A 13,743-nucleotide genomic window follows, 5' to 3' on the forward strand; every position below is an offset into this window, starting at 1 on the left:
ACACACACACACACACACACAGTGATGCGATTCCCTACAATGTTTCCGCACACAAATGTAATAAATAATAATAACTTAGTGAAAAGTAAGAAAAAAGGTTCCAGTAATATGATCCCCATTTTATAAAGCAACTTCTTGGTACTCCTTGGGAATTAAAATCTGTACTTACCAACAAAAACATATCACCAACTTCTGTCAGCTAATTAACATCTCTGTGTAATGAAAGTTAACACTTTCATTTTAGTGACGTTCTTTTTGTTCTGTTCATGGTACCTCGAGACCTCTTCAGATTATATAAAAAAGGACTTTTAAAAGTGAAAAGGTTAATGGAGGCTATGATATAATGTTTGTGTGTGTGCTATACCGATCCACATCTGCGAGACTGGATAGCAGAGCCATTAGCAGGCAGCAGGCAGGCAGGCATGATACTGAGGTGCCCCTTGTGAGCAGCCAACCCCCATCACCGAGGAGCACTACTGGCCTCACTTTTACTCCTTAATGTAGAGGAGGCTCCACGAGCGAGAGGATTAACCTAGTGCTGGTAACTGGAGTTTAGACCATTCTGCGGTGGCTGATTGGTTAGCATCGCTGACTGCAAAGCTGTGGGCCCGTTAGCGCCAAGGTTCGAATCCTGGTGCGGGCAGCTGGGAACACTTGACTCAAGAGTCCATCTACCCTCTGTGGGTTGGCAGGTAAAATGAGCACCTACGGTAACACCTAAGGGAGGTAACTGTGGTGATCTGGATGATGCAGTTGCCTTGTATCCTTCTTACTGGGTGAATAACCTGCTATAAGCTCAAAGGCCTATTATACGGAGATGAGCACCGCGGCTAAACGCCTCATGACTTATGCTTCCACCTTTACCTTTATGGAAAGCAGCTCAATGGAATGAGGTGGCTTGGATGAATGAAGAAACAGGAACTTGTCAACTTAATATAAAAAGAGTCATCACCTGTAGGTAAAAAGGCAGATGATGTATTATTTACACTGTTCTCGATTCCTATTTGGGTTAGAGGGAGACCTCAGATTATGAATGGGTTAATGAAGAATGTTTTCAACCTCGTCAGTACAAACAGTCTCTCCAATTCTTAAAAGTGAATGTTGGAAAAACTAAATGAAATGTATGTTACCGTGTTAAAGACGCATAAGAAATCTTAAGAAATTATAGTAATAGGAAGGAAGAAAAAGAAGTGGGAAAAGTTTCCCTCTAAGTGCATGGTTTTCAGTGTTTACGCGTTCATTTTCGTGTCAGCTTTCAAGGCGGCTTCACATAACCATATATACGTAGCTCTCTGCCCCCCCCCCCCAGAAATACATTCAAATCATATTCTGTTTTTACAGCACTCTACTAACAGCAAAGTCACATCTAAATGAACTTTATATATATATATATATATATATATATATATATATATATATATATATATATATATATATATATATATATATATATTGTTACATAGTCTATGATTTCATCATCCTTTGTGTAATTTTAACGCACAGTATGCTGCATGTTTGATCACGAGCGTGTTCTGCTTCAGTCCCCCCCTTCTACCGTTATAGTAGAGTAAGTCGTCCTTTCTGTTGTTCAGAGCGGGATTGTCAGCTCTTTGTCCCATATGGCTTCATTTGCGCGTCCTTCTTACAAGTTGTATCAAGCTCTGCTGGCCCCTATATAATGAGCTCAGTCTTTGCATCATTGCCACTTAGATCTACTCCTCATTTTGTTCACATCTCTGTCCTCCCCTGTACAGTTATTATTATTGTGAGTGCTCAGAAAGTCTCCAACCATCTAGCAGCTGTGTGTAATTTGAGTATAACTGTTGTTGCATTTTTTCTTGTACTGTGCAACATAAGGTTAATTCTTAGGCCTAGTAAGGTTTTTGTAATTCATGTAAGCTTCTTGTTGTCAGCCATCATTAATAATAGTTTGTATCTGTAATAATTTATCTTGCTTTAACTGAGCATTACCCAGTGTATTTTCATTTTATGAGGGCTGACTTAGATAAATTTACTCTTGCTAATTTCGTGTTAATAGAGGCTATTGCAGTTAACCATATATTTAACCTGTTTTTTTTGCCATTACATTATCCTTATGAGTCCTGAATGTTTTGTTGTTAGTTTGAGCATTAAACTTTAACTTGTAATTTTACCTAGCTCTTTTGTTTTGAACCTGGAACTTTACGGGACAGTAGTGAGTCTTAGTATTCTCACTTAGTGTGTACATTATCTTTCTCTGTTCCGTAACATAAATTTGGCGACCTCTTATCAGGATATTCAGGATATTATCATAAGGATATTGCTTGATATTTTGTGACTGTTACTTATTCATGATGTCTACTATTACTACACTTGATGAAGCCAAAGATTTTTTGTCAAATGTACAAACAGTGTGTGATGCAGAAAACAGAACAAAGAATGAACTTAAGCTTGTTGCTCAACAATTGGGAATTGCTGTTCGCTCTCATCATTCTAAAGATCAAATTGTTGACATGATTAATGAAAGCTTGTTTAATGTAACTCCTCCAAATGAGCAAACGCAGATTGAATTAGCTAAGTCACAGCTAGCCCTGCAGGAGGCAAAAGCTAAGGAGGCTGAATTTCAGGCAAATGCTCGTATTCAACAGGCACAGGTACAGGCTCAGGCACAAACTGAACTTGCTAGGATTCAAGCAGACCATGAGTATCGCATGAAACAAGGTGGAACTGGATCATCTAACTCTGATGATTTTGATGTGGCTAAAAATGTTAAACTTGTCCCTCCTTTTAATGAATCTGATTTAACAAAGTATTTTCAGTTGTTTGAGAGGGTAGCTACAGGTTTTAATTGGCCAAAAAAGTATTGGCCAGTACTCCTTCAAACTGTTCTCACCGGTAAAGCTCAAGTAACTTATGCATCTTTGCCTCAGGATCAATCTGATAATTATGATGTAGTTAAGAGCTTGATTCTTAAGGCCTATGAGCTTGTTCCTGAAGCCTATAGAGTAAAATTTAGAACAACTTACAAGCAAGATAAGCAATCCCATGTTCAGTATGCAAAAATCAAAGAAGATCTGTTAGAGCAGTGGTTAAATTCTAAGAATGTGGATTCTGATTTTGACGAATTTAAGCAGATGATTTTGCTGGAGGACTTCAAAAGGTGTATTTATAAAGATGTAAGCCTATATCTTGATGAGAAAAGAATAGATAATTTGTCTGATGCTGCAGTTTTAGCTGATGAATATGTTCTCACTCACAAGAGATATTCTAGAGGAAAAGGGAAAGCTGAGAGTAAGTACGTTGCCTCTACTCAGAGTACAGGTAACAGGAAAGAGAATAAAGATGATGTTTCTCAGGAAGTAAATACCAGCTTCACCTCTAGATTTCAGAAACGTAAATGTACTTATTGTAGTAAGCTTGGTCATACTACGGAGAAATGTTTCAGGAGACAGCGTGATGTGAACAAAAAGGAGTCTTTAAATATTCAGTCAATTGGTCTAGTGTCCACTCTTGAGAGTTCCCAGAATTCTTTAACTGAGTTAACTGAACCTGCTTTGAGGGGTAACTTAAATTCTCATGATGGAGCTCCTCTTTTGAGAAGTAACGTGGGTGACACTCTCAAGAGTTCATGTGCTAATTTCCTGTCTGATGGTTTTGTCAGTCCTCTGGACAGTAATGACAGGAAATCAGTTAAAATATATCGTGATACAGGTGTTTGCCAATCCCTTATGCTGACCAGTGTTCTAGGCTCTAATGTTAATTCCTCTGATGAAACTGTAATCTTACAAGGTGTAGGGAATAATTACTTCTCTGTCCCTCTGTGCAGAGTGAATTTAGAGTCTGGTTTTGCTAATGGTTCCGTTATGGTTGGGTTGGTTGAGACACTCCCAATGTCAGGTGTAACTTTCTTACTTGGAAATGATATTGGTGGAAGTCAAGTGTGTCCAGCTCCTCAGTTGTCTGGTGAGCCAGTGGCTGCGTCCCGGGATTGTGATGTCCCTGATGTGTTCCCTGCATGTGCTGTCACTAGGGCTAAATCTAAAGTTACTGGTGATTTAAAGGATAATGATGATGATGATGTTATCCTAGCTGACACTTTTCTTGCTAATTTGGACCACTCACCAGATGAGGCAGTACCCCGTAGTGTTGATAATTTGTCTCGTCAAGATTTGGTTGAGTTGCAGGTTGCTGACCCTGAGTTGAAAGGTCTTGCTAACTCTGCTTGCAGTGAGGAAGAGTCAGCTGGTGCTTCTACTTGTTATTATATAAAGTCAGGAGTACTTATGAGGAAGTGGAGACCCCCAACAGCATCATCCGATTGTGAATGGGAGGTTGTACATCAAGTTGTCATCCCTCGTGTTTGTAGGCAGGATATCATTAAAGTGGTTCATGATTCCAGTTTGGCAGGACACCTTGGAGTGAGGAAGACTGTGGCACGCATTTTGAAACACTTCTACTGGCCAGGTATCTTCAGGGATGTTTCCTGGTATTGTAAGTCTTGTCACACCTGTCAAGTTGTGGGGAAGTGTAATCAGACCGAAAAGGTTGCACCTCTAGTTCCCATTCCTCCTTTTGAGGCGCCTTTCACCCGTGTGTTGGTGGATATTGTGGGCCCTCTTCCTAAGACTTCTTCAGGATTTTCTTATGTGTTGACCCCGATTGATATGGCTACTCGTTATCCTGAAGCCATTCCACTTAGAAATATCTCAGCAAAAGAACGTGGTTAAGGAAATGCTAGGGTTCTTCACAAAGTTTGGTCTGCCCAAGGAGGTACAGTCTGACCGGGGAAGTAATTTCATGTCAAACGTTTTCAAGCAGTCTCTGAAAGAGTTGGGCATCACCCAGATCACGTCTTCAGCTTACCATCCCCAGACCCAAGGAGCGTTGGAGAGATATCATCAAACACTCAAATCGATGCTCAAGAAATACTGTTTGGAACATCAGAAAGACTGGGATAAAGGTCTTCCATTCGTTGTATTTGCCGCAAGAGAATCTCCAAATGAATCACTGGGCTTCTCACCTTTTGAACTACTGTTTGGCCATGAAGTAAGGGGACCCCTTAAGTTACTCAAGGAATGCTGGCTGTCGGAGGAAGATGACGTCAACCTGCCAGAGTATGTGATGAAGTTCAAAGAACGGCTGTCCACTGCTTTACAGCTGGCGAGAGAGAATTTAGGAGCTGGTCAGGAGAAGATGAAGACTTGGTATGATAAGAAGTCCAGGTTACGCCACTTTCAGCCAGGAGATCAGGTTTTGATTCTGCTACCAGTTCATGGGCAACCTCTTCAAGCCAAGTTTAGTGGTCCTTATTTCGTGGAGAAGAAACTCAGTGATGTCAACTATGTCATCGCCACACCAGATCGTAGAAAGAACAAGCAACTTTGTCACATCAACATGCTAAAGTTATATCACAGGCGGGACGAAAATAATCCAGTCTGCACTGTAGCCGTTCCACCCGAGTCTGCAAGTGAAGCTCTCCCATGCAGTATGAGCCTGAGTGATAGTTTGGGAAAGAATCCTGATACCATGAATGATCTCCAGACTAAGCTTTCTCATCTACCTCCCGAGGAAAGGCAGGAGTTTTCGGCATTGCTGCAGGAGTGCCCGCAAGTGTTCTGTGCCACTCCAGGAAGAACCACTGTGTTAATGCATGATGTCGATGTTGGAGACGCAAAGCCAATTAAACTGCCTCCTTACCGTGTGAACCCAGTGAAAGTTCCTCTCATCCACAAGGAGCTTGGCTACCTGTTGGACCACAAGATGATTGAACCATGTCAGAGCGAGTGGAGTTCTCCTGTCACTCTAAACCAGGTGGGTCACAGCGGCTTTGCATCGACTACAGACGTGTTAATCAGATAACCAAAACAGACACTTACCCTCTCCCTCGCGTGGAAGATTGCATAGACAAGATCGGAAAGGCTAGGTACATAAGTAAGTTTGATTTGTTAAAGGGATACTGGCAAGTACCTATGATTGAACGTGCTAGGGAGATCTCATGTTTTGTAACACTAGGAAAGACTTTTGCATGTTCTGTAATGCCATATGGTATGAAGAATGCACCAGCCACATTTCAGAAGCTCATAAATGTTGTAACAGAGGGTTTGGCAGGGTGTGTTGTTTATATTGATGATGTATTAATCTTCAGTGACAACTGGAAAGATCACCTATGCCATGTCAGTAAATTTCTTGAGCGTTTGGTTCAGGCTAATCTTGTAGCTAATTTATCAAAGTGTGAGTTTGGTCAAGCTAAAGTTCAGTACCTTGGGTACGTAATTGGTGATGGACATGTTGCACCACCAGGAGCTAAGGTTCAGGTTATAAGTGATCTTCCCAGACCTAAAAGTAGGAAAGAGCTACAAAGATTTTTGGGAATGGTAGGTTATTACAGGATATTTGTTCTTAACTTTGCAATTCTTGTATCACCACTTACAGACCTACTGAAAAAGGGAGTTAAATTTGTCTGGACCGATAACTGTGAATCCTCTTTCAGCAAACTTAAAGCTATCCTATTAAGTCAGCCAGTGCTCGCTACTCCAAATTTTGCTAAGCCTTTTTAAGATGGCTGTTGATGCAAGTGATACAGGAGCTGGGGCTGTTTTGCTGCAAGAGGATGATCAGGGTATTGAACATCCTGTATCTTATTACAGTAAGAAGTTCACTCCACCTCAAAAGAACTACTCAACTATTGAGAAAGAGCTTTTGGCCTTGATTTTGGGTTTACAGCATTTTTCATTTTATTTGTGTTCTGGTTTTGACCCCATAGTCATTTATACCGATCATAACCCACTGAAATTCCTTAGTAAGTTTAAAGATAAAAATCAGAGATTGACAAGATGGAGCCTACTTCTTCAGGAGTATTCATTAGACATACAACATGTCAAGGGGAAAGAAAATGTTATTGCAGATTGCTTATCTAGACTTTAGACAGATTGTTTTAGAGTAATAAGAAATTTCCTTTGTAAATTTCTTTTTTCTTTGTGGGGAGGTGTTACATAGTCTATGATTTCATCACCCTTTGTGTAATTTTAACGCACAGTATGCTGCATGTTTGATCATGAGCGTGTTCTGCCTCAGTTCCCCCCTTCTACCGTTATAGTAGAGTAAGTCGTCCTTTCTGTTGTTCAGAGCGGGATTGTCAGCTCTTTGTCCCCTATGGCTTCATTTGCGCGTCCTTCTTACAAGTTGTATCAAGCTCTGCTGGCCCCTATATAATGAGCTCAGTCTCTGCATCATTGCCACTTAGATCTACTCCTCATTTTGTTCACATCTCTGTCCTCCCCTGTACAGTTATTATTATTGTGAGTGCTCAGAAAGTCTCCAACCATCTAGCAGCTGTGTGTAATTTGAGTATAACTGTTATTGCATTTTTTCTTGTACTGTGTAGCATAAAGTTAATTCTTAGGCCTAGTAAGGTTTTTGTAATTCATGTAAGCTTCTTGTTGTCAGCCATCATTAATAATATTTTGTATCTGTAATAATTTATCTTGCATTAACTGAGCATTACCCAGTGTATTTTCATTTTATCAGGGCTGACTTAGATAAATTTACTCTTGCTTATTTCGTGTTAATAGAGGCTATTGCAGTTAACCATATATTTAACCTGTTTTTTTTTTGCCATTACATTATCCTTATGAGTCCTGAATGTTTTGTTGTTAGTTTGAGCATTAAACTTTAACTTGTAATTTTACCTAACTCTTTTGTTTTGAACCTGGAACTTTACGGCAGTAGTGACTCTTAGTATTCTCACTTAATGTGTACATTATCTTTCTCTGTTCCGTAACAATATATATATATATATATATATATATATATATATATATATATATATATATATATATATATATATATATATATATCCTTTTCGCTGTGAACATGTTCCATAGGGCCTTCAGTAATCCCCGATTCAAATGACAGAGAGAAAAATGGGAGAAACAGCTCTGCACCTGCCCCCAATTCTGTCACAAGTCTGTGATGATCTACGAGAATTTCTCTATTGTTTTTCGACTGTCACTTCACCCATTCCAGCCGTTTCCCGACGTAATGAAAAAGACTTGGGGTATACCGTGATAGGCGGCGGCTGGGAGTAAGTGCTCTATAATACATATTTTACTTCCATTGACCCATATCCCACACACGCCACAAAGCCAGCCAGGAGACAGGACGTGTCTGCTGGGCAATCCCCAGGTCCTGTCCTCCCGTCTTACTATTTTTTAACCAGCCCACACGCCACTGACCAGGCTAATGTATGGCCCGGAATCTTTAAACGAAACGAAACCCATATCCCACTGACCGGGCTAATGTATGGTCCGGCCTGGCTATATGTGCAGGGAATCTTTAAACGAACGAACGAACGAACGTTCTCTCAGCTATTCTTGTCGCGAGACAGTGCATCACAAATTTTTTTTTTCTTTTATACATTATATGTTGTTCAGTTTGCTTTCACTTGTGACCGCCAACAAGCAGGGAGTTTTTTGTGCTTTTCATTACAGGTCAATAATACATACGTCAAAATCTGCCCACTACAAGCTCCAGTCTTCTCATAAGTGGGGGAAAAAGAAAAAGAAATAACTAAAATAAATAAATGATAAATAAATAAAAAGTACTCCATCAACTTATGCAATAATTTCATTATTAGTGACCCCCAAATTTCGAGTAACCATTGGAACCTAATAATTTATTACTGACTTTCCTATGTAGACACAATTAAGCATGGATAACCAAACGGCAGGCAAGAGTTGATAAGTAGAATCCTGTTTCATTAAGTAAAAAGTGTTTCTCTGAGGCAAAGATCTGCCTGTTTATGCACAGAGCGATACGATACAATTTTGATATAAGCATAAATAGTTGCTGCTGTCGATTAGTACCTGGTGAAACAACTTTCATTTGCCTTTTATGAAAATAAATTTCTAGGTACAGCGCTGGTTTATGATATCTATTGATTCGTTGTTTTCCATACTTAAATTATTTAACCACAAAAGTAACTGGTTGGATATGAGCCAGCCCAATTACAGCGTTAGGGCAGACCTACCATTTCCAGGCACTAACATGGTCGACAGTGGATAATGTCAGAAGCGAGAGTTGACAGTGATTTGGCCGTGTGTCATTGGTAAATGCTGGTACCGATGATGATGTGTTGTGCTTGTCAGCGTGTTGGTGCAGGTTGTGGTCAGGAAAAAAACATCATACTGTATTATATGTGAATGTAAATGATACTCAGGGTGTTGTTGTGACACAGAATGCATGTTCTTAGTATGGCTGGGTGTGACGGTACATCAAGGTGTGCATTGGGCTTTTTGTCTGCCTAAACATAATGCATCAGTGATAGTGCCGGTTCTAGACTCCTCCATTTGGAGGGGCAGCTACACAGCTACACATATTGATGGGGCATATAGGCGTATCTAGGGGGGCCATTTCTCTTTTCCGCCACTTCTCCCTTCCTCCATCCCTCCATCTCTTCCTGTTCCTTCACACCTCCCTTCCTCTGCCTCAGATTAATGGTATATCAGTAAGCCAAATTAACACATGCAAAAACAAATAATGCATTTTGAGTGCTATAAGCAAACTGCTAACCATAATTTTGATAAATGCAATATCCTGTACATTGTAGAAGGCAAACGTGCAAAACTCAGATGAAATAATTACGATAATGATTTTTCTCCCTCTCTTTCTATGACTGATTCACTGGAAGATGAACATGAACTAACAATCTCAGCCATAGCAAAGTAAACAGTGTTCACATTTTACATGCTATGAAAACGAAGACCTTATTTTGTTTTATTGTTTTAACAAAAATAAACCATTTCCATTACAGCAATATAACACATAAGTTGATAAAATAATAAAGCACTAGCAAACAACATCAAGGCGGATTACAAGCAAGGAAAACATAAAGACCTCTTTTTGTTTTATTGATTTTATAAATTAAGCACTAATATAGTAAACTTAAGGCATAACACAAAATTTCGTTTCCCATAAAGTAAGGCAAATAACATTAAGACAGAACTTGATACCGCAGAACTTAAATTCAATTACTTTACGGCACTGACCGTATGCATATCAGGAAATGCTGTTTTTCCCATAAAATAAGGCAAACATCAAAACAGAAACTTATGCCATAGAATTTAAGATGCATAGCTTATAGCACCAACCGTCTGCATTTTTTGGCAAAGCATCTTACAAATTCATCCATGTTTAGACTTTTAGTTATTGTTTTTTCATGAGCCAAGATCACCAAATTTTTCTTTCTGTCATGTAGTATACCACGTTTGGAAAGGAGTCAGCATTCGTGACAGTGTGGAGACTGAGCTCTTACGTGATGCTGATGACACTGCAATAACTGGGTCTGTGACATACACCTTATGCAGTTCAGGAAATGCTTGTTTGTACTCTTGCAAATATTTACATATGGTAGATATGGAAGCATCACTGCAGCTGGAAAATTTCTTAAGTAACATAGGTTTTGCAACATGTATTTCATTTCTCCGAGTCATATAATCAGATTCTTTGTTATTACCGGCAAGTCTTTGCAAAGGACCTAGAGAGCTGAAATCCAGAAATGAACTTGACATAGGCAATAAGCAGGAAACAGCTTTCATATTATCCAGGTTTTTCATAGAAAATCAGTTTTCTGTTATTTTCAGCTATTGCTCAGGCTGGGATGTTGAGAAGTGATCTCTTTAGAGACTGACAGGGAGTGATGGTGGGATTATCGAATCCTTATGCCCAACAGCGGAAAGCGCAATGCTTTCGGCTAGTTGCTTACTCATGGTTCCCTTCCTCTCTGAAGGAGGGTTACATACAGAAGCCTCAAAAACACCAAACCAAGAATCATCTTCTCGCAGACCTTTCAGCTTTTGTAAGCTGGCATCAATAACTTCCCTAGCACTGCACATATCAATGTACTTAGCCTGCAGCAAGGAACTGGCTGGTTTTAGAGAACCAAAGATTCGAAGAAGAAACTGACCAGTTGCAAAAAAATTCTGCATCTTTAGCTGTATTTGAAGGCTTGATGCTTCTGTACATACATTCATTGTTGCTTCTTCATCCTCAGAAACCTCAGCCAGAATGTTGAGGATAGCATCCTTATTTTCTACTATGCACTTTGTCACGTCATAATGATTTGGCCAACGGATTTCTAGGAGCCTTTTTATCGATGAAGTACGATCATGATTGTATTGTTCGTACATGTACAAAGAAAGCGATCACAGTGGTGTGCAGCACATTTCATATATTGATAATTTGCAACGTTGGGTCTGGTTAGTACTTGGATGGGTGACCGCCTGGGAACACCAGATGCTGTTGGCATAACGTTCTCCCTACGTGTCAAGTGGGGTTGGTGGAGGATTAGTGCCCCTCCCTGTAAAACAATTAACTCTAAGCCCTTGGCCACCCCGTTTGGGATACATGGCGTCTGGCAATGAATGAATGAATGAATAATTTGCATTTGGGGGAGGCAATCGAGAAATTTGGTGGGGCATTGGCCCCCCGTGCCCCCCTCTAAAACCGGCCCTGATCAATGATGTGACTTCATGAATTACTGCAACTGAATTATACTCGTAACATATCTTATCTAGTTGCCTGTTTTCGACGTACATTCAGTAACTTAGCCACGAAAGAATCAACAACTGTTTCAGAGATTTCCATGAAACTCAAGCTTTCACTCTACCAGAAAATCTTTCTTTCCTCTTCACCAAAGGAAAAGCAAAATCTCCCGTATGATATATTTTTCACGTAAAATTGGAGGGTCTAGTCAAAAGACTGGGTTTCCTCTTGCAAATATTCTTCAGCCGCCATAAACATTTTTTCGTTAAAATGAATGGGCCTTTCTTTGCCATCGTAAAAAAAGAAAGAAAGAAAGAAACAGTAATATTCAGTGATATTCAAGACAGCAGGCCTATCCATAATGTTTTTGTAAAACGTTAGGCGAAAACCATATTAAACTTAGGTAAAAATTTTGCGCTTACGAGTATTTGTAGTCATGAACAATCGCTACCGAATTTCATAACCAAGAAATCTGATGCGAATAAACAATTATTTGCCAAGAAAATCGATAAAGAATAATGAGTTACAGCATGGAGTGTCATGTAACCAGGGGGAACTGGATACATAGCACATTCTGTCTTCGGTATATGTCACGGTTGGTTTAAATAATTGCACCTTTTTATACTGTGTTTCGGAGGAAACTGATGTGTCATTTTCACAGATATCAATGGATCATTAATAGGCAATCTTTTTTTGTCATTTACTGCTGACCTGAGTTGCACATAAGGATGATAAAAAAAAGGCATCCCATAACGAGGACTTATTGTACGGCTTATGGATATATAGATGGTGTGTTGTATTTCGTTATTGTGAAGCAGGATTAAATTCACAGAACAAGATGCCCAGTGTTCCGAAGATAAAGTTGACATGGAATGAGATTACCGAGACTGAATATGTAGAATGAAGTGAGAGTGAGGGAGATCTTTGGAGTGGAATCAAGAGGAAGAAACCTAATTAGTGAGGGATCGTGGGGTCAAGGATGGAAATGCAGTGTGATGGTGTGAGTGATGTGGTGAGATCTAGATCAAATTTGGTGAAGTCAGTTATAGTTTCGTTGGTATTTGAAAGCTGTGTGGCAGTTCCTTTATCAGGAAGAGTCGTGACAATGACCTAGACGAACTGACAACAACAGGTCCTCGAAATGTTTCAAGATGCGAAAATTCGGAGTACTGAGCTCCCCCATGCACTTCAAAAGGACTGCACGGATGATGGCACTGAGTTAGGAAAGGGAGATTTCGCCCCAGATCCTGTTCATTTCATACACAACTCCTTTGGTATCATCATCAGCATCACTATTATTATTATTATTATTATTATTATTATTATTATTATTATTATGAACAATGGAGTCGAAGCTCATCTCAGCCGCATATTTGTCCTCTTTTACCTCATTTAGTCATAAACAACTTTAGGTTTCGCCTTATGGTTTCCTGATGGGATTGTCGCTACAGAGAACACCTATAAAACTTCAGCTCCCATGATTTACAAGTGGCAGGCGGTCAACAAATACTGTACAGTGTTAGTGATGTTATAAAGAAGTTTTCCGTCCCAGAGCAACACAGATGGAGCGTTTGATATGGAAGCGTCCTTCGACTTATTAGCAATATCTTCTCAGTGCTTTCGCCCACTACACTGAACTAAATCTCGAACAAGAACTAAATCATTGATGTCATGACTGTGACTTTAGTGTGCATCATTGACAATCACCACTTTCTTCGTTAGGGAAAATTATAAGGCTTTTGAACTACCTCTAATTTTGACATGGCATTTCTTTTGCATATTATATTTACATCAAATCTAATTTAACTGGAGAGTGAAAAATAGAAATGTTATATTCTTGGAAACAAATTGCCATTCTAATGCACAGTATGTAGTGACCGAAAGTCTCATACGTGCAGGTAAAATATATGCCACTGTTAAATGTAAAATCTGAGTACTAAAGTGGACACTTCAGTGTTCTGTATTACTGCATCACGTAGCCGTCACACATTCTTAGGATACTGAAACTAACATTTACACACTTTTTAGAGCAAGAGAAGATACACGGCAATAAAATTTGATAGAGATAAATAACACTTCTATAAGAGTCCATCCAAAGAGGTTTTCCAAATCGTTTCCGATGATAATTTACACCACAAACACACGTGAATATATGCCAGACATACATGAGCATATGTCTATTTATGGCATAACAAATGAAAGGGCGCTGCAATATCCATTCAA

Source organism: Coenobita brevimanus, chromosome 23 (genome assembly GCF_032717465.1).
Source record: "Coenobita brevimanus isolate Jiangsu-jjx chromosome 23, ASM3271746v2, whole genome shotgun sequence".
NCBI lineage: Eukaryota > Metazoa > Arthropoda > Malacostraca > Decapoda > Coenobitidae > Coenobita > Coenobita brevimanus.